Here is a 20,079-nt window from a genome sequence, read left to right on the forward strand (position 1 = left end):
TGGCTTAGTGAAGAAACCCGAGGGTTGTTGTCTAAAGCCTCCTTGTTGTGGTGGTTGTTGGGGCTCCCTCCATTTGAAGTTTGGGTGGTCTCTCCAACCTGGATTATATGTGTTAGAATATGGATCGTTCCTCGGTTGGTTTTGGCCTTGAAACCCAATTGCATTTGCGCTTTCCCATCCACCATTTTCAATGAGTTGTGGGCACTTCTCAGAAGCATGTCCTTGGATAGAACACACTCCGCACACAATTGGTCCTTGCATCCTCATTCCTTCGGCCATCTGAGACACAATGGAAGTAAGATTAGCTAATTGTGAATGAATGTCGGGTGTGGAACTTACCTCATTTACTTGCTGTCGTAGGGGTCCTCTTTGGCCTACTCCTTCGTATTGTTGAGCGTTCAACGCTCGGTTAGCAATCAAGACCTTGGCTGCCATGGGTGTCTTGTCCACCAATGCTCCACCCGCCGAGGCATCGAGCATTTGACGTTCGATTGGTAGGAGCCCCTCGTAGAAGTACTGTAGAAGTAACTTCTCCTTCATCTGATGCTGTAGACAAGAAGCAACAAGTGATTTAAAACGTTCATAATACGTAGGAAAGGACTCACCTTCTTCTTGTTGGATTCCACTTATCCTTTTACGTAAAAGGATGATTCGAGAAGTTGGGAAAAACTTCTCCAGATATGCCCTCTTCATGCTCTCCCATCATGTGACAGTTCCGGGAGCTAACTCGTACAACCAATCTTTGGCTTTGTCCATTAAAGAGAATGGAAAAGCCTTCATCTTCAGAATACTTCCATCAACGTTGATGGGAGTCATGCTTGAACACACCACCTCAAATTCCTTCAGGTGCTTGTTCGGATCCTCCATGGACAACCCATGGTACTTCGGAATATGGTGGAGCAAACTGGACTTCAACTCGAACTCGTCGGTCTTCCCTTGGGCAGGTGGGGGATATTGGATACACAAGGGTGCGGCATTATCCAATCCCGAGGCTGAAAGCTCCTTGAGTGTCCGGTTGTCCATGGCCATGCCTTGGGGTTCTTCAAATATCCTTGCCGTGGGTTCCTCCTCCTCTTCTAGAACTTGTTCTTTGAGGTCAGGTTCCGGGCTTGGTGGATTTGATTGGTGTTGCTTCCTCTTTCGTCTCAAAGTCCTCTCAAAATCGCTGTCAAAGTCTAAGATATGCTCACGAATCGATTGAGAACTCCGAGTCATGCACTAGTACCTAAAACAAGAAAAACAAAACAAGGTCAGAATCTTTAACAAATAATTAAATAAACAGAAAGTAAACAATCCAAGGGATTAGCAAAGTTGCTAATCCCCGGCAACGGCGCCAAAAATTTGATGCGAACTATATAAGCACACAAATTCAAACCCTCTTTTGACAATTGTAGTATATGAATAAGTAGGGATCGTTCTAGACCGGGGATTAGGAGGGATTGCTAAATCACTTGGAAACTGACTCAAAAACGTAAAACAAAGGTTAAAACACTAAACTAGACTCAAAGAATGCAAAACTAAATAATAAAACACTAAAACAAACCAAAAGACTCAAAATAGCCCCAAAACACTCAAAACTGCCTTAAAAACACTTTCTGGGCAGTTTTGAGCACTTTGACTAATTTGGACGAATTTGGGTAATAAATTGAATCAAAACACTTGGAAACACAAACTAAGACACTTTCTAACTAAATTGGACACTAAAGTAAAGGGGGATTTAGTTTTTGACGAAATTAAATAAAATGCACAGATTGTAATTAAGGGCAGATTGTAAAGATGAATTGAATGAAAATATGGATGGAATGCTAGCTAGAAGGTTCTTCTCCACACATGTCACACTTGCATACAAGATGATTTTCAGTTGGTCTTTCGATAAATTATGAAACTCAACACCCCGGGTTAATTAGGTCCGCTTAAATTAATCTTCAAGTTCTCCTTAAGTTAATAAATTGGATGGGACAGCGCATACGCAATTCAAAACATTCTCCAAAAGTCCTTTACGTGAAAAGCACAATAAAGATAAAATCAAAGATCATTAAGCATCATGAAAACTATAAGTGTTGACGAGGCATTCGTTACTATGATGAGCATGAAACTAGTGCCAAGAATTCATTTAACGCGATTGTTTATAAGCAACCTCCACTACTTGTGAATATAAGTTCATAACTATTAGGTGAAATTCACTTATATTCTAGCGTCATATTCATGCATGAAAATTAAGCGTGCACTCTCAATAAACATACACAAATAAGTTATCAATCAAGCAGTTAAACAAATTGAATCCACAATTCATGAAATTCCAACCAAAAGTATTCAATTCATATTGCAAGCATAAACATGGTTTCGAATCACCCCCTAGCTAACTAGGGATTTAGCCTCTCATGTTCACAGAAAGAGAACTAAAATTGAATTTAAACATAAAGATTAAAAGATTGATTACACCTAGAACGCCCAACAAATCCACTTGAATTTCTGCGCGTCTAAACTCCTCTTTCTTCTTCTCCTTGCTGCGGCAGAGATGGTGTGGGTGGTTTTTGGATGATTTTCTGGTTTGGGAATGGGTTTAGGGAAGTGTGGTGGTGCGGCAAGGTGGTAGGAAGGTGTATGGAGGTGTGGAAGGTGGCTAGAAGGGTTGGTAGTGCTGCGGCAATGGTGGGGAGTGGCTGGAATGGAGGGGGAAGGCACGGCAGAGAAGAATTTGGGTGATGGTGGCTGCGGATTGAAGGGAGAGAATGGTTGCGGCTTAGAGCTTAGGGTTTTTGAGTGAATGGCTGAATAGAATAAATGAGAGAATAGGCTCTAGGGTCAATTAAAGGGTACGGCTGAGATTAGAATTAGAAGGCTTAGGGTTTTCTGGATGGGAGTTACGGATTTAAGAAGAAAAATGGAAGGGTTGGTGAGGCTTATAGGTGTGTGGCTGAAAAAATATGGAAAGTGAATCAAGAGAGCAGCCCTAGGGTGCGGCTAAGTGTGTAATACCTAGGGTTTTTTGAAATTCCAACCCTAATTTATTTTGGTTAATTAAAATTAAGTTAAAAGCTTCTAGAATTAGGAAATAAAATCAAAAATTAAAAAGGGATGGCTGCAAGGTGCGGCTAGGGTTAGGTTAGGAGAGGGAACTAGGGTTTAAGTGAATGACATTGGACCTAAATACCCCCCTTGCACGGCAAGGGAAGGAAAGAAAGGGATTGGGCACGGCAAAGGGTTTTAAGGGCCCTAGGGCTTTCGTTTTGTGTCCTAAAGTGCCTACAAGGCCTTCAAAGTGGCTAGAAAATACGGACGTTTAAGATTAGGAAAGGTTACCAAAACGGGAAACTTAGGGTTAACTTTCCTACTTCAAGTAGGAATCCTTGTTTGAGTAGGAATCCTCGTTTTGGTAGGAATTCATCGTTGGAGTAAGAATTCATCGTTTCTTCAAGTCTTCAACTCATTCATTCCTCTTTTGCTCCAAAAGGCTCCAATTTACATCTTCTTGCACACTTTGGCCTTATAATCTGAAAATACACAAAAATGATTTTAAACACTAAAATATCTAAGGAAACACAACATAAATGCACGAGAACAAGCTAATTAAGTCGCATGAATATGCTCCTGTCAAATTCCCCCACACTTAACTTTTGCTAGTCCTCCAGCAAAACAAAACAACTAAAATAACAAGACGAAGCAAAACAAACAAAACAAAACCTAAACCTTCCAACGTTTGCCTCAGGGATTTCCAATGAAACATGACATGTCAAAGATCATTACTCACATAGCTTTTAGTCTTCCTTCCCCTCGAGCACATACTTAATCATAGTCACCATTCACTAGTTCGCATTTAATCAATTAAAACACATTTTGAATGTAGTAACATGCCTTAGAGAATTCCCTCAATTCCTCACTAGTTATGCACTCGATTTTCACTCAGATTTTCTGACTACACACCCTACACTAGTTATATGTGAGAAGATTGATGTAAACATGAAAGACTAGTACTCACATATGTTATAACAAAGAACGCAATTTCTGGAGTAATTAAACATGTTTAGATATGATCTCATGAATGGGATGCTACTACTTAGATGCGAGAACCAGTGACACCATATGCTCATACCAAATTCAAACTCCACAAATTGAAATGCAAAACACTCAAGATAGAAGTCAAGGGTTGTAACAGGGCTTGGGGTATTGGCTAACAACGAAAGGTAAAGGAAACAAACATTCTTAAAGCAATAGTGAGCAAAGTAATGAATTAGGCACTTAGAATTCCCTTTAGAATGCAGAAAACTACCTTTTAGACAAATAGGGGAGGTTCAAACAACTCTTAGGGCCTAATTCATTGTTTTGGGCCCTTACTTCAACAAACAATACTTTGGAACTCTTTTCACTTCTTTTCAACTTTTTTTTTTTTTTTTTGTCTTTTCTCGCCGTGCCTATGGCACATAAACTCACATAAATACTCCTTCCCCCACACTTATTTTCTGCAACATATTAATCAAAAGGAATTCATTTTCAGTCATGCTTACTATGCTTTAAGAACAAGGGTATGGATGGTCCTAATCTAGGCTAGGTGAGGATGATATGGGTTAACAAAGAACATGGCTAACACGGCTCAATGGGGTTAACTTAAACACAAAATGAGTGAAGGGCACACGGCTTATTTGGCTTTGATGGTGGTCACTACACAACTTCATCTTGAATATGTGGTATGCAATTCAATAACATGCTTTGAATGAAATGGGCATGAGTTCTAGCATTTGGAACTAAGTGATGAAACGCCTTCTAAGTAGTAACCAAGCAAAGATTAATGAGATCATGCAACGACTTTAGAAAACAATAATGCACAGATTTTAACTCTCCAAATAACGTTTAGGCTCAAGTCTCACAGGGATGTAACGTTAGTTTGAGTTCATTCCTTCAAGAATGTTACAAAAACTAATTTTTTCTTTGTGATTACATTTGAATTCGTAAACTATAACTACAAACAAGCATAAACCAAAGAGTATATCCAACATCCATCCATGTTTGTAACTTTCTTTAACCATCATGCAATTAAAAACCAAATCCTCATCATTGTGTTGGAAGGTAACCTACGACACAAACAAACACACAAAAACAACTCTTTTTGGGTTTTTCAAAACAATTTCTTGCACACTTTGGCCTTATAATCTGAAAATACACAAAAATGACTTTAAACACTAAAATAACTAAGGAAACACAACATAAATGCACGAGAACAAGCTAATTAAGTCGCATGAATATGCTCCTATCAAAAACTTCTCTAAGAATGCCCGCTTCAAGCTTTCCCAAGAAGTGACGGTTCCAGGTGCCAATTCGTATAGCCATTCTTTAGCCTTTTTCCAAAAGAGAGAATGGAAAGGCTTTCATCTTCAAAATGTTCCCATCGACATTGATGGGTGTCATGCTTGAACGTACCACTTCAAACTCCTTAATATGCTTGTTTGGATCTTCCATGGACAACCCATGGTATTTGGGAATGTGATGCAACAAACTAGACTTCAATTCGAACTCATCGGTCTTGCCTTGAGCTGCCATAAGATATTGAATGCATAAAGGCACGACATTGTCTAATCCTGAGGCTGAAAGTTCTTTGATTGTTTGATTGTCCACAGCCATGCTTTCTTCTTCTTCAAATTCAGATTCGGACTCTGAACTTGAACTAGGTGGATTAGGTTCTGTTTGCTTCCTCTTTCTTTTCAAAGTTCGTTCAAAATCATCGTCAAACTCCAAGATGTTTGCACGAATAGGTTAAGAACTACAAGTCATAAACTAGTAACTGAAACAAAGAACCAATACAAATCAGCAACCACTTTAAAGGGCACGGCAAACACAAACAAACACAAAGAATACACGACACACTTGACCTTAAAACTCACTTTGACACGACACAAACAGAAAGGATTAGCAAGTTTGTTAATCCCCGGCATCAGCGCCAAAATTTGATGTGAAAATTAACTTGACACATAAATTAAACTCTATTGTTGACAATTGTAGTATATATGCAAGTAGGGATCGTTCTAGACCGGGGATTAACTACGGATGCTAATCAACACAAATAAGACTCAAAAACACTTAACTAGACTCTATAGACTCAAAACTAACTTTAAACACTAAAAACAGCAACTTACAATAAAAAAGACTCAATTCTAGACCTAATAAGTGGTTTTGATGAAAATAAAACTTAAATTGACTCAAAAGACTAAAGGAAAACAAATTTTGACTCAAATAACAAGACTAAATGAAAGGGGGATTGTTTTTTACGAATTTAAAACTTAAAACAGAAACTTTGAATAAAACACTTTGTAGAAACGAATTTGGTGAATTTAAATGGGTGAAGGGCTAGTTAGAGGGTCCTTCTCCACACATGATATATGCATACAAACCAATTTCCAGTTATTATTCCTTTAGACTATGAATGACAACGCCCCAAGTTAGTTGCATCGCACAACTAACCATCCAATTTTCCTTATTTCATTCAATTGAATGAATACGCATTACAATCAAATTATCTTTCTCAAGTTCTCTATATGAAACGCATAATAAAGATACATATCAAAAGTCATTAAGTTTTGTGGAAATCATAAGCATTGACAAGGCATTCATCACTATGAAACGCATGTGACTCATACCAAGGATTCACTTAACACGATTGTGACTAGCAACCTTCACTACGTGTGAATATAAGTAAATAACTATTTCGTGAAACTTCCTTATACTTTAGCATCAAATTCATGCATGCAAATTAAGTGTCGACCCTCAACCAACACACATAAACAAGTTTTGATAACTTAGATAAGCAAATCATATTCAAGACTCAAGAAACAATAACAGGATGTAATCAATTCATATAAAACATATAATCATAGCTTCGAATTCACCTCTAACTAAAAAGAAATTAGTTCCACATGTTCATCATAATTGAAAACCAAATTAAAATAAACATCAAACTAAAACTAAGGATAGAAAGAACCCAGAAATGCTCCACACTCCAATGGCATGCACGGCACTTCCTTGGATGGCAGATTGCATAAGTCCTCTTCTCCTTCCTTCCTTGCTTGCGGCACTAGGGTGATGTGGTGTGAATTATGGCTGAATGTATGAATGAATGAATGAGTGAATGGATGGTTTGAATGGTGCGGCAAACACTTATACTTATAGGGCTAGGGAAAGCACAATTTCTGAAGGGAAAAGGATTGCACAATCCTTGGAGGAAAGGGTTAATGCTTTCAGAAACCAAGGGGGAAAAGGATAGGCAAATTCGCCAGAAATTAGGACTTCTAGAAACTAGGTATTTTGTGGCAAAAATTGGACTTCTAGAAGGGAATAAAGGGTGCAGCACCTATTTAGGAACAGATAGGGTCTTCTAGAACCATATATCTAGGTGTTCTAATGTGAAATTAAGTCCTCTTTGTAGCTGGAATTAAGGTAGCAAAAGATTAGGATAGGATAAGATAAGATAAAGTTGGATAAGATAAGATTGGATAGGATAAGATTGGATAATGTTCCTTATTTCTTGCTCTTTCCTTATCTTCTTTGTTTTTAAACTTGTTTCTCCATATTTGTAGCATGTTCTTAGCCTCTCTTGAACTTCAAATTCGTCCATCCACCTTGCTCCATACTTGTGCTATCCATTCCAAGCCCAAAACTGCTCTAAAATACTCCAAATTGCATTTTCTTGCCAACTTTGTCATTAGGACCTACAAACACACGAAAATAGCTTAAAAGACTATAATAAGTAGTAATTAACTAACTAAATGCAAGGAAACAACACAACTAAGTAGCATAAATATGCTCCTATCATCTCTCTCTCTATGGCCTCTATAATTGTTCAATAAATTATGCCTACAACATTTATAACCTTTTTATTGTATTAATTTATGTCTATTTATCAATGCACCCTGGAATACCTTTTTATTGGTCATGTGCTTTTGATGCTCATATAGATGTAGACAAAATATACGTGGCGTATTGTGTTATGATTTAGTTGATACATGCCCGTTGTATTGGTAGATTGTCATTGGGACTCAACGATAGATGAAAATTGTAGGTGCTTCGAATATGCTCTCATGGACACGTGTGGTGTTGTGTATGGTGACGAGCTTGAAGACGTTGCAGCTAAGGTCTATTTGGTTGACCTCCAAGATATTGCAATGTCCCTAATGGCAAAGAAATAACCAGTTTGGAAATGTTCCTTGTGCGAATTAAACAAATAATCTATGTTAGTGTATTCCATAAGGTAGGCATCTTTTCGAGAACCAAGGGGTTAGGATTCTTTTAAGATGCATAGGAATAGAATAAGCCCAAATCCGTAGTAAACGAAAAATATCTATAACACCAAATTTGGTGGTGGTGTGTAGGTTAACTGCTGCCTTATGCCAAAAGATTATCGGGGATTGAGATGTTTGATCTAGTGTTTTGAGTTTAGTACAATACACATGAACTGCACTTAGATATGGAACTTTAGGCTCCATAACCTCCGCAAAAGGTTTCATTCGCATCTAGTCATATGGATGAGCATAGATATACTTGAAAGCAACACCTTTTGGGTGTAGTTCGACTAGTGGACCAAAATACCGTTAGTAACTCACGCTTGAAACTTTAGGTCAAGATAGTGTCGAGTTTTCCCAAGATCTTACTGATAGGAGCATATTTATACGACTTAGTTAGCTTGTTCTTGTGCAATTGTGTTGTTATTTCTTAGTTAATGTAGTATTTCAAGTCATTTTCGTGTGTTTGTAGGTCCAAAGGGTAAAGTGGTAAGAAAGTGCATTTTGGTGCATTTTGGAGCAGTTTTGGGCACTAAATGGATAGCACATGTATGGGCCAACATGGATGGACGAATTTGGAGTTCAAAAGGCTAGGAATCTGATAAGAAGATGAAGAAATTAAATTCAAGTCAAAGATGATAAGTAATCAACTCAAAAGAGGAAACATTATCCAAAACCTTATCCAACCTTATCTTATCCTATCCTATCCCAATCTTATCATGCCTTAATCTTAGCTACAAGGGGACCTAAATATATATTTCTAGAACCTATTTTTAGAAGCATCCTCTTCTAGCCACAAAGCACATTGTTTCTAGAAACCCTACAAAGGTGGCGCCTAATCCCTTCTAGAATGCCTTGCCTTGCTTTGCAATCCACTCCCCCTTTCCCTCCAATGTTTGCCGCACCCTTCTATCCCTTTTCCCTTGTGGATTCTGATTTATTAGGCCTTATTCCTTGTGGATTTGGGTTATACAAATCCTTTTCTGAAATTAATTGGGCCAAACCCTCTCCTTAGTGGACTTAAATCAATTGTGCCGAACCCTAGGGCCCTAATCCTTAAAATCTTCTAAGTTGTAACCCTAATCTAGTTAACCCCAGGGTTGGCTGAACTATATATTGATATTCTCAACCACAAATTCGGAGAACACTTATGCCATTCAGAAAAACCCTTGCCGCAAGCCCTAGACACCATTCTACATCATTCATTCAATCCATTCACTTCCATACACAATCTGCTGCAACCTTTCACCCTAATCAGCCATCATTCATCATCCTAAGCAAGAATACATCATTCAAAACGCTCAAAACCACCAACCACACCTTGTGCCACAACAAGGAAGAAGGAAGAGAGCCTTAGATGTGCATGCCATTCGAATTGGAGTTACTGGAACGTTTTAGGTGTAATCTTTCTTATGTTTTCAATGTTTAAATTCAAGAATCTTTGTTTTGTGAGTATGAGGAACTAATCCCCTCTTAGCTATGGGGAATTTCGAAACCATGGCTATATTTGCAATATGATTTGATTACTACCAGTTGTGATTTTATGAATTGTAAACTCAATTTACTTATCTGTTTGAATTAAAACTTGTTTGTGTATGTGGGTTAAGAGTGCACACTTAATTTGCATGCATAAATTTGATGCTAGGATATAAGGAAGCTTCACCTAATCGTTGTGAACTTATATTCATAAGTAGTGAAGGTTGTTAGTCACAATCATGTTAAGTAAATTCCTGGCATAAGTATCATCCGCTTTCATAGTTACGAACGCCCCGTCAACACTTATGATTTTCATAGAATTTAATGATCTTTGATTGTTTCTCTATTATGCGCTTTCATGTAGAGAACTTTTGAGGAATAATTTGATTGCAATGTGCTAATTCCATTCAATTCAATGACTTAAGGAGAATCTGAGGGTTAATTTAAGCGTACCTAATTAACTTGGGATGCTGAGGTTCATGGTTCATTGAAAAAGCAACTGGAGATTGTTTTGTATGCAAGTATGTCATGTGTGGAGAAAGACCTCCTAGCTAGCTCATCATCCATTTATTTCCACCAAATTCGTGCAAATCTGCCTAGTTCTAGTTTTTGTTTTGTTTACTTTATTTTTGTCCAAAACCAAATCCCCCTTTATTTTAGAGTGTCTAACTAGTTAGAATCTGTTTTAGATTGTGTTTTCAAGTGTTTTGAGTCAAGTTAAAACCAAAATTTGTCCAAAATTGTGTTTAGAGTCAAATCTGCCCAGTTTGTGTTTTTAGGCAGTTTTGAGTGTTTTTAGCTTATTTTGAGTCTTGTGAACTTGTCTTGAGTCTTTTAAGTTGAGTTAAGTGTTTTAAAGCTTAGTTTTATCTATTTGAGTCAGTTTAAAGTGTTTAGCAATCCTTCCTAATCCCCGGTTAAAGAACGATCCCTACTTACATATATACTACAATTGTTAAAAGAGGGTTTAATTTGTGTGTTAAGTTAATTTTCGCATCACTTACATCTCAAAGTCCGACTTCAAGTGCGAGGTAGTTTTTTCAAGATCTTCTGGAGTTTTAGTGAGATTCATGTCATCGACATGAACTACAACTTTAGTAATTTTGGATTTTGTACACGCAGGAGCATATATATATATATATATATATATATATATATATATATATATGTCCCTAACTATCAAATATTCACTTAGACGAGTATACCACATTCACTCGGATTGTTTTGTATCCTTAAAGGGAAAGCCTCTTCTAAATCGAGAGAGTGTTCAGTGGTCTAGAACTATTTGAACCAGCACATGTAAGTCTTTCAGAAACTTCGATGTAGATTTTGTGTCATGATCCTAAGGATACGTCATAACCACATTTATAATGTTGTAATCAATCCAAGGCATATGAGAGAAGTCTTGCGCCATAAAACGGTGTTATATTACACTATTTTGTTTATCCCATTTGATATGGATTGTTTCTTTCTAGTGGCTTGAGCCAAGCCTCCACACTGAATCAATTTCCATATCGGAGGGGAACAACATAAGGTTGGTCTCACAAAGCAACGACTGCCTCCACCTCCTCCGTTTTTTCGAATTCTTCTTATGTCATGTTCATTTTAGTGTTTTGGTTAATGAAATGAGAAATCAATTATCGATACAAGAATGACATAATGACAACGTTCTAAAAATGAAAATTTATCAATAATAGCCAAAAATTCACTCTTAATTTCAAACATGTTATTTTTTTATAAAAACTTTCAATTGTATCTAAAATCCCAGTTAAATAGACAGAAATACCCTTAATTGAAGTGAATAATGGTCCAGCCAGAACTGCTGCATACAATTTGCATAAAAACTACGAACGTAATTATGTTCAACTACAAAAGCAATTTGGATAAAAACTACATAAGCAATTATGTTAAAGTTACATTAGGCAATTTAAATAATAACCACATTTAAGTGTTATCTATTTCTCTCCCAAAAATCAGCGAAACCAAAGAACCAAAAAAGATACCAACAAAAATATGGAATAAATTAAAAAAAGAAAAAAGAAAAACATAGACGAGGAAAAATAATAAAAAATTAACCATCTACATTTACCATCGTTTAGGGCTACACAAGTCTCCACCAGTAGCGATGCCTCCACTATTTCTTAGGTTTTGCCATGAGAAATTGATAGGAGCATATTCATGCGACTTAAATGGCTTGTTCTCGTACATTTACGTTATGTTTCTTTAGTTATTTTAGTTCTTTATGCTTCTTTTGTGTGTTTTCAGGTTCTAAGGGCTTAGGGAGCAAGAAAGTGCATTTTGATGCCATTTGGAGCATTTTTGGGCATGGATTGGATAGCTTATCCATGGAGCCAAAGTTTGGACGAATTTGAAGGCCTTATTTTCACTTTGGACATAAAACAAAGGGCCTAGCCCATTCTCTCTTATTCTATCCCTTATAGCCATGCAAAGAACCATCCATTCCATCAAAAACAATCCATCAATTCACATGCAAAACCACCATTAACATACATGCACCCAAACAAAGCCAACCTAGCTAACCCTACATGCATTATTTATTAGCATCTTTACAAGACATTATCATTGCATAACATTCCACTTCCACCTCTTTCCAACCTAATTCACATGCATATCAACCCTACATACATTAATTAGTCATTCTTTTCATATTACACTCAAATGCATTCACATGCATTTCAAGAAGCAAAACAACATTGTGCCGTGAGCTTCCCTTGCATTTTCAGCTTTCCTCCTTGCATTCACATGCATAACCAACCTAGTGTCACTCCCATTCATTCCCTTTAATTATTTAGCCATTATCATACATTTATTCTCCCATAAACAACCCAACAATGCCGTGAGTTCCCACTCCCATTTCCAGCTTTCCATAACTTTTCCTAGTTGTTTTATTACATACATTCCCCCTTCATTATTCCAAACACATGCACCCATAATCATTCATCCCCTCCTAGCTGCAATATTCCCTCTTTTGTTCCCCCATTTCACCTATAAATAAGCATCCAACACTCCTCAAAATTCATTCACTCTTCCATACACATTTTCAGTTACAAACACTTCCATTTTCTGTGCAGTTTTTCTCCTTCATTGCAGCCACTATCCAACCACTTCCCATCCCTCCAAAACACTTCACATAATCCCCAAAGCTCACCTTAGACCTTGTGCTACAACAACGAGGAAGAAAAGAGTGCCTAAACGTTCATACAATTCAAGTTTGAGTTGTTGGAATGTTTAGGTGTTTCTTTGATTTCAAAGTTATGAGGAACTAAACCCCCTTTAGCTAGGGGGTGATTCGAAACTATGTTTATATTTGCAATTTGAATTGATTACGTTTGGTTGGAATTTCATAAGTTGTGGATTCAATTCGTTTAACTGTTTGATTGATAACTTATTTATGTATGTTCATTAAGATTGCAAGCTTAATTTTCATGCATAAATATGACGCTAGAATATAAGTGAATTTCACCTAATCGCTATGAACTTACATTCACAAGTAGTGGAGGTTGCTTATAAACAATCGCGTTAAACGAATTCTTGGCATAAGTTTCATGCGTATTCTATAGTAACGAATGCCTCGTCGATGTTTATGATTTCCGTTGAACTTAATGATCTTTGTTGAATGTCTCTATCATGCGTATTCCATAGTTAGGGACTTTGATTAAGAATAATTTGGTTGTAATGCGTATTCCATTCAATCCAACGAATTTAGGGAAATCTGAAAGTTAATCTAAGCGGATCTAATTAACTTGGAGCATTGAGTTTCACAACTTATCGAAAGACCAACTGAGAATCAATTTTGTTTGCAAGTGTAACATGTGTGGAGAAGAACCCCTTGGCTATTCCATCATCCATATTTTTATCACATTCATATTTACATTTTGCCTTTAATTATATTCTGTCTTTTTAATTTAATATCGTCCAACCACAATTCCCCCCCCCTTATTTTGTTAAGTCTTAATCATTCGTATTTGTTTTATTTTTGTATCTTTAAGCTTTTGGAGTCATAAACAATTGCAAATTCGTCTAAATCAAGTTCTAGCTTCTATTTGAGTCAATTTGATTGTTTTAGACAATTTAAGTTTTTCAAAGCCATTCTGAGTCATAATAGTCTTGTTAAGAGTATTTTAATTTAGTTTTTATGTTTTTAAGTCAATTTAGAAGGTTTTAGCAAGCCCTCCTAATCCCCGGTCTAGAACGATCCCTCACTTATCCATTCTACTACAATTGTCATACGAGGGTTTAATTTTAGTGTCAAGTAAATCTCGCATCAAATTTTGGCGCCGTTGCCGGGGATTAGCAACTTTGCTAATCCTTTGTCTTTATTTTTATATTTTGTTTTTCGTGCATTCTTATTTCAGATTCTTAGTTTGTTTGTTTCCTTGTTTTTTAGGTACTGTGTATGACTCGTAGCTCTCGGCCTATTATAGAGAACATCTCCGACTTTGACGGTGATTTTGAACGCACTTTGAGGAGAACGAGGAGTCAACAAGAGCCACCACAACCTCCACCACAACCTGGGCTTGAAGAATACGAAGTAGGTGTAGAAGAAAAGCCCACGGATCAGATTTTTGAAGAAGAACAAGCCATGGCAGCAGATAATAGAACCATCAAGGAGCTTTCGGCCTCGGGTTTGGATAATGCATTGCCTCTTTGTATCCAGTACCCCACGGCTGCAGAGGGGAAGACTGAGGAATTTGAACTCAAGTCCAGTTTGTTACACCATATTCCGAAGTTCCATGGCTTGTCTATGGAAGACCCCAACAAACACTTGAAGGAGTTCGAGGTGGTTTGTTCGAGCATGACCCCCGTCAATGTGGATGGGAGTATATTGAAGATGAAGGCCTTTCCATTTTCACTTATGGACAAGGCCAAAGATTGGCTCTACGAACTAGCCCCGGGAACTGTGACTTCGTGGGAGAGTATGAAGCGTGCTTTCTTGGAGAAATTCTTCCCTACTTCGAGAGTGATTCTCCTACGGAAGAAAATTAGTGGTATTCAACAGAATCATGGTGAGACATTCCCGGCTTATTATGAGCGCTTCAAGGGCCTTGTAGCTTCATGTCCTCAACATCAAATGAAGGAGGAACTTCTCCTTCAATATATCTATGAGGGCCTCCTTCCTATCGAACGTCAAATGCTTGATGCATCAGCGGGAGGAGCATTGGTGGACAAAACACCAAGGGATGCCAAGATTCTCATAGCCAACCGAGCGCTCAACGCTCAACAATATGAAGGAGTGGGCCAAAGGGAAGCCCCACGGCAACAAAGTGTAAATGAGGTGAGTGCTATTTCTGAAATTCAATCACAACTTGCTAATCTTACTTCTCTTGTTTCTCAGGTTGTGATTGGTCCAAAAGCACAAGAACACCAAGTTTGTGGCGTGTGCTCAATTCAAGGGCATCCATCCGACAAGTGCCCTCAACTAATCGAGAATGGTGGGTGGGAATCTGCCAATGCAATTGGTTTCCAAGGACAAAATCAAAACAACCCATACTCGAACACTTACAATGCCGGATGGAGGGACCATCCAAACTTCAAATGGAGGGAGCCACAACAAGCTGCCCAACAAGGAGGATTTAGGCCAAACCCCCCTGGTTTTTATTCCAAGCCGTATGCACCCCAACAATCCCAACAACCTTCGGCATCATCTCATTCAGGTACGTCTTTGGAAAGTAATCAAGCTATGCAATTACTAACCTCTATTTCGCAGGGGTTGCAAAATCAAAACAACCGAATAGAAAATAACGAGAAGGAGATGATGGATATGAAGAAACAAATAGGGCAGATTTCTGAGTTCCTTGGACAGATTAGAGAGCAAGGAAAGCTTCCTAGCTCAACCACAGTCAATCCAAAGGGAGGATTCGAATCCGCCAAGGCCATCACCCTAAGGAGTGGAAAAGAAGTTGGGACCGAGCCAAACAATCCCAAATCTGCCCAGAAAGTAGATGAAGAGACGACACAACCTGAGGCAGATCACCCTAACTCGGCCAAATCAGGTAATTTAAGTTCAAATTCATGTACTTCACGTCCTAATCTGCCCAATGTACCTTTTCCTCGCAGGTTCATGCAAGAAAAAAAGGAAGAAAGCGAGAAGGACATTCTTGAAACGTTCCGGAAAGTGCAAGTGAACATACCGCTTCTCGATGCAATCAAACAGGTTCCAAAGTATGCTAAATTCCTCAAGGACCTATGCAATACAAAGAGAAGAAGGGCAAACAAAGAAGTAGTGAAGGTAAGCGAGAATGTGTCCGCTGTTTTGCAACGTAAACTGCCTACCAAGTGCAAAGACCCCGGTAGTTTCACGATTCCTTGTGTAATTGGACATAATCGTTTTGAACATGCCATGCTTGATTTAGGTGCATCCATAAATGTCATGCCTTATTCTATTTATGCATCTATGAATTTGGGTGAATTAAAACAAGATGGTGTAATTATACAATTGGCTGATCGTTCTAACGCGTATCCAAAAGGAGTTTTGGAGGATGTGCTTGTGCAGGTGAACCATTTAATTTTTCCGGCTGATTTCTACGTCCTAGACATGGAGGATTCAGCCCATTCTACATCTTTGCCGATTCTCCTTGGTAGGCCATTCATGAAGACGGCCCGAACGAAGATTGATGTATACAAAGGCACCTTGACAATGGAATTCGATGGGGAAGTGATTGATTTTAATATTTCTGAAACTATGAGATATCCCGTTGATGACCATTCTTGTTTTTCCATTGATGTTATCGATTCTTTGGCGCAGGTATACCTTGAAGAATTGAACGAGGACGCCCTGGAAACAACAATCACTAAGGCCATAGAGCGCAAAAATGAAGGATTTGGGCCAATGCAAGGCCACGGCAAGGAGGAGGAATTCTTTGCAATGGGTTCTAGTGAAGAAATAATTGAGGTTGTGGCAGCCCTTGAGTCATTGCCACAACAATATGGTAAGGTTCCACTCTCACTTTCAAATTCAGTTTCCACTAAGATGCTACCTTCTGTTGTTCAGGCACCATCGCTTGAACTTAAGCCGTTGCCAGACCATTTGAAGTATGTGTTTTTGGGAAAAGGCGAAACATTGCCCGTCATCATTTCATCAAGTCTCACGGCAATGGAGGAGGAGAAGCTTGTAAGGGTGCTGCGAGAACACAAAACGGCCATAGGGTGGACTTTGGCCGACATTAAAGGAATAAGCCCTACCACATGCATGCACCGTATACTTCTTGAGGAGGGGGCTAAACCAACTCGAGAGGCTCAACGCCGTCTCAACCCTCCGATGATGGAAGTGGTGAAGAAGGAAATAATCAAGCTTTTAGATTGCGGAGTGATCTACCCTATCTCCGATAGCCGTTGGGTCTCTCCAGTTCAAGTCGTTCCCAAGAAGTCCGGAGTAACTGTTATCAAGAATGATGAGAATGAGCTTGTGCCTACACGCATTCAGACTGGATGGCGAGTATGTATCGATTACCGGAAGCTAAATGCCATGACTAGGAAAGATCACTTTCCTTTGCCATTCATCGACCAGATGCTCGAAAGGTTAGCCGGTCATGCTTTTTACTGTTTTCTTGACGGATACTCTGGATATAACCAAATTGTGATAGCCCCGGATGATCAAGAGAAGACCACATTCACATGTCCCTTTGGAACATTTGCTTATCGTCGCATGCCATTTGGCTTATGCAACGCACCGGCCACTTTCCAAAGGTGTATGGTAAGTATATTTTCCGATTTTGTTGAAAAGATCATTGAGGTTTTCATGGATGATTTCAGTGTATTTGGGAGTTCATTTGATAATTGCTTGGATAATCTGACCTTAATTTTGAAACGATGTGTTGAAACTAACCTTGTCTTGAATTGGGAGAAATGTCGCTTTATGGTGAAACAAGGTATAGTTTTAGGACATATTGTTTCAGAAAAAGGAATTGCAGTAGATAAATCGAAAATAGACCTTGTACGTCACTTACCCTCTCCTACTTCGGTTAGAGAGGTACGTTCGTTTCTTGGCCATGCAGGTTTCTATAGGCGTTTTATCAAGGACTTCTCCAAGATGTCCAACCCTCTTTGCCGATTGCTTCAAAAAGATGTGCCATTCAAGTTTGATGAAGAGTGTAATTCGGCATTTAACCAACTCAAGGAGAAGCTAGTCTCGGCCCCCATTATTGTACCTCCAGACTGGAGCCTTCCGTTCGAGCTCATGTGCGATGCATCCGACTACGCATTAGGAGCTGTTCTAGGACAAAGAAGAGACAAGCGGCCGCATGTCATATACTATGCCTCTCGGACTCTCAATGATGCCCAATTGAACTACTCCACGACGGAAAAAGAACTTCTAGCTGTGGTTTTTGCTTTAGATAAATTCCGTTCATATTTAATTGGTACTAAAGTAATCGTTTATTCTGATCATGCAGCTTTGAGGTACTTGCTCACGAAAAAGGAAGCAAAGCCGAGGCTTATCCGTTGGATTCTTCTTCTTCAAGAATTTGATATTGAAATCCGGGATAAGAAAGGAAGCGAGAATGTAGTGGCTGACCATTTAAGCCGAATGATCCACGAGGAGCATGAACATGCCGTGCCTATCCCTGAAACTTTTCCCGATGAGCAGCTGCTATCCATTGAGGTAAGTGAACCATGGTATGCAGATTTAGTGAATTACTTGGTGGCTAAACAAATTCCAAATGAACTAAACAAGCACCAACGTGATAAACTTAAAAATGATGCACGTTTCTATGTTTGGGATGACCCTTATTTGTGGAAGTATTGCTCAGATCAAATTGTACGTAGATGTGTGCATGATTCTGAATTTCACTCAATTCTAAGCTTTTGTCACACATATGCATGTGGTGGTCATTTTGGCACACAACGCACTGCCCTCAAGGTTCTAGAGTGTGGTTTTTATTGGCCGACTATATTTAGGGATGCTAGAACCTTTTGTATGTCTTGTGATCGTTGCCAAAGAATGGGTAACATAGGTATCAAGGACCAAATGCCGCAAACCCCTGTCTTTAATGTTGAAATTTTTGATGTTTGGGGCATTGATTTCATGGGCCCTTTCCCTCCATCTTATGGTTTCACTTATATCTTGCTAGCCGTTGATTATGTTTCTAAATGGGTGGAAGCAAAAGCCACCCGTACTAACGATTCTAAGGTGGTTGCAGATTTCGTGAAAACTAACATTTTTGCTAGGTTTGGAATGCCGAGAGTAATCATAAGTGATGGAGGGTCTCACTTTTGCAATCGGACCAATGAGGCGTTGCTAAGAAAGTACCATGTCAACCATAAGGTCTCCACACCTTACCATCCTCAAACAAATGGCCAAGCCGAGGTGTCTAACCGAGAAATCAAACAAATTTTGGAGAAGACCGTTGGACCAACAAGGAGGGATTGGAGCTTACGTTTAGATGATGCACTGTGGGCATATCGTACGGCATACAAAACACCCATTGGGATGTCACCTTTTCGGCTCGTCTATGGTAAGCCATGTCATTTGCCCGTAGAGTTAGAGCACAAGGCACATTGGGCCGTGAAGATTTTCAACATGGACATAGATGCAGCGGGAGTTCATAGGAAGCTCCAATTGAATGAACTTGAGGAGATTCGGAATGAAGCCTATGAGAATGCCCGGATGTACAAAGCCAAGACCAAAGCATTCCATGATAAAATGATTCGAACCAAGACCTTCACAGTTGGGCAGAAAGTGTTACTTTTCAACTCTCGCCTACGGTTGTTTCCTGGTAAGTTGCGTTCTAAATGGATTGGCCCGTTTGTTGTTACTAATGTTTTCCCTCATGGTGCAGTGCAAATCAAAAGTTCAAGGACGCAGCAAGAATTCAAAGTGAATGGGCATCGGTTGAAGCCCTATTACGAGATGTTTGAGGAGCATGTCGTGGAGGAGGTACCCCTCCATGCCGTGGAACCTAGTCAAGCTTAAACGGAGGTACCGTCCGGCTGCAAGACGTAAAAGAAAGCGCTTCGTGGGAGGCAACCCATGCATCCGAATAGAGAAGAACTTGGAAACCCCTTTAAGAGACTTATTTTTATTCCTTTCTTTTTCTTTACTGCCTTTACTTTGCTTTCTTTCTCGTATTTGTTTATTTGCTTGCTCTGTTGTGACTTTCTGCTTAAAACATTGAGGACAAAGTTTGATTTAAGTGTGGGGGGGTAAACAATTTGTATTTGCATGAATTTCGTGGGATTTATTCACCTTTCACTTAGAATGTTGTTTCTTGCTGTTTTAAGCGTTTTTAGAGTGTTTTAGTGTGTTTTATAGTGCCTTGGTATAAAACTCCGAAAATTTGATAAAAATTTAACTAAAAAAAAAAAAAAAAAAAAAAAA

The sequence above is a fragment of the Pyrus communis genome, chromosome 4, assembly GCF_041283825.1.
Source record: "Pyrus communis isolate YQ-2024b chromosome 4, ASM4128382v1, whole genome shotgun sequence".
Lineage (NCBI taxonomy): Eukaryota > Viridiplantae > Streptophyta > Magnoliopsida > Rosales > Rosaceae > Pyrus > Pyrus communis.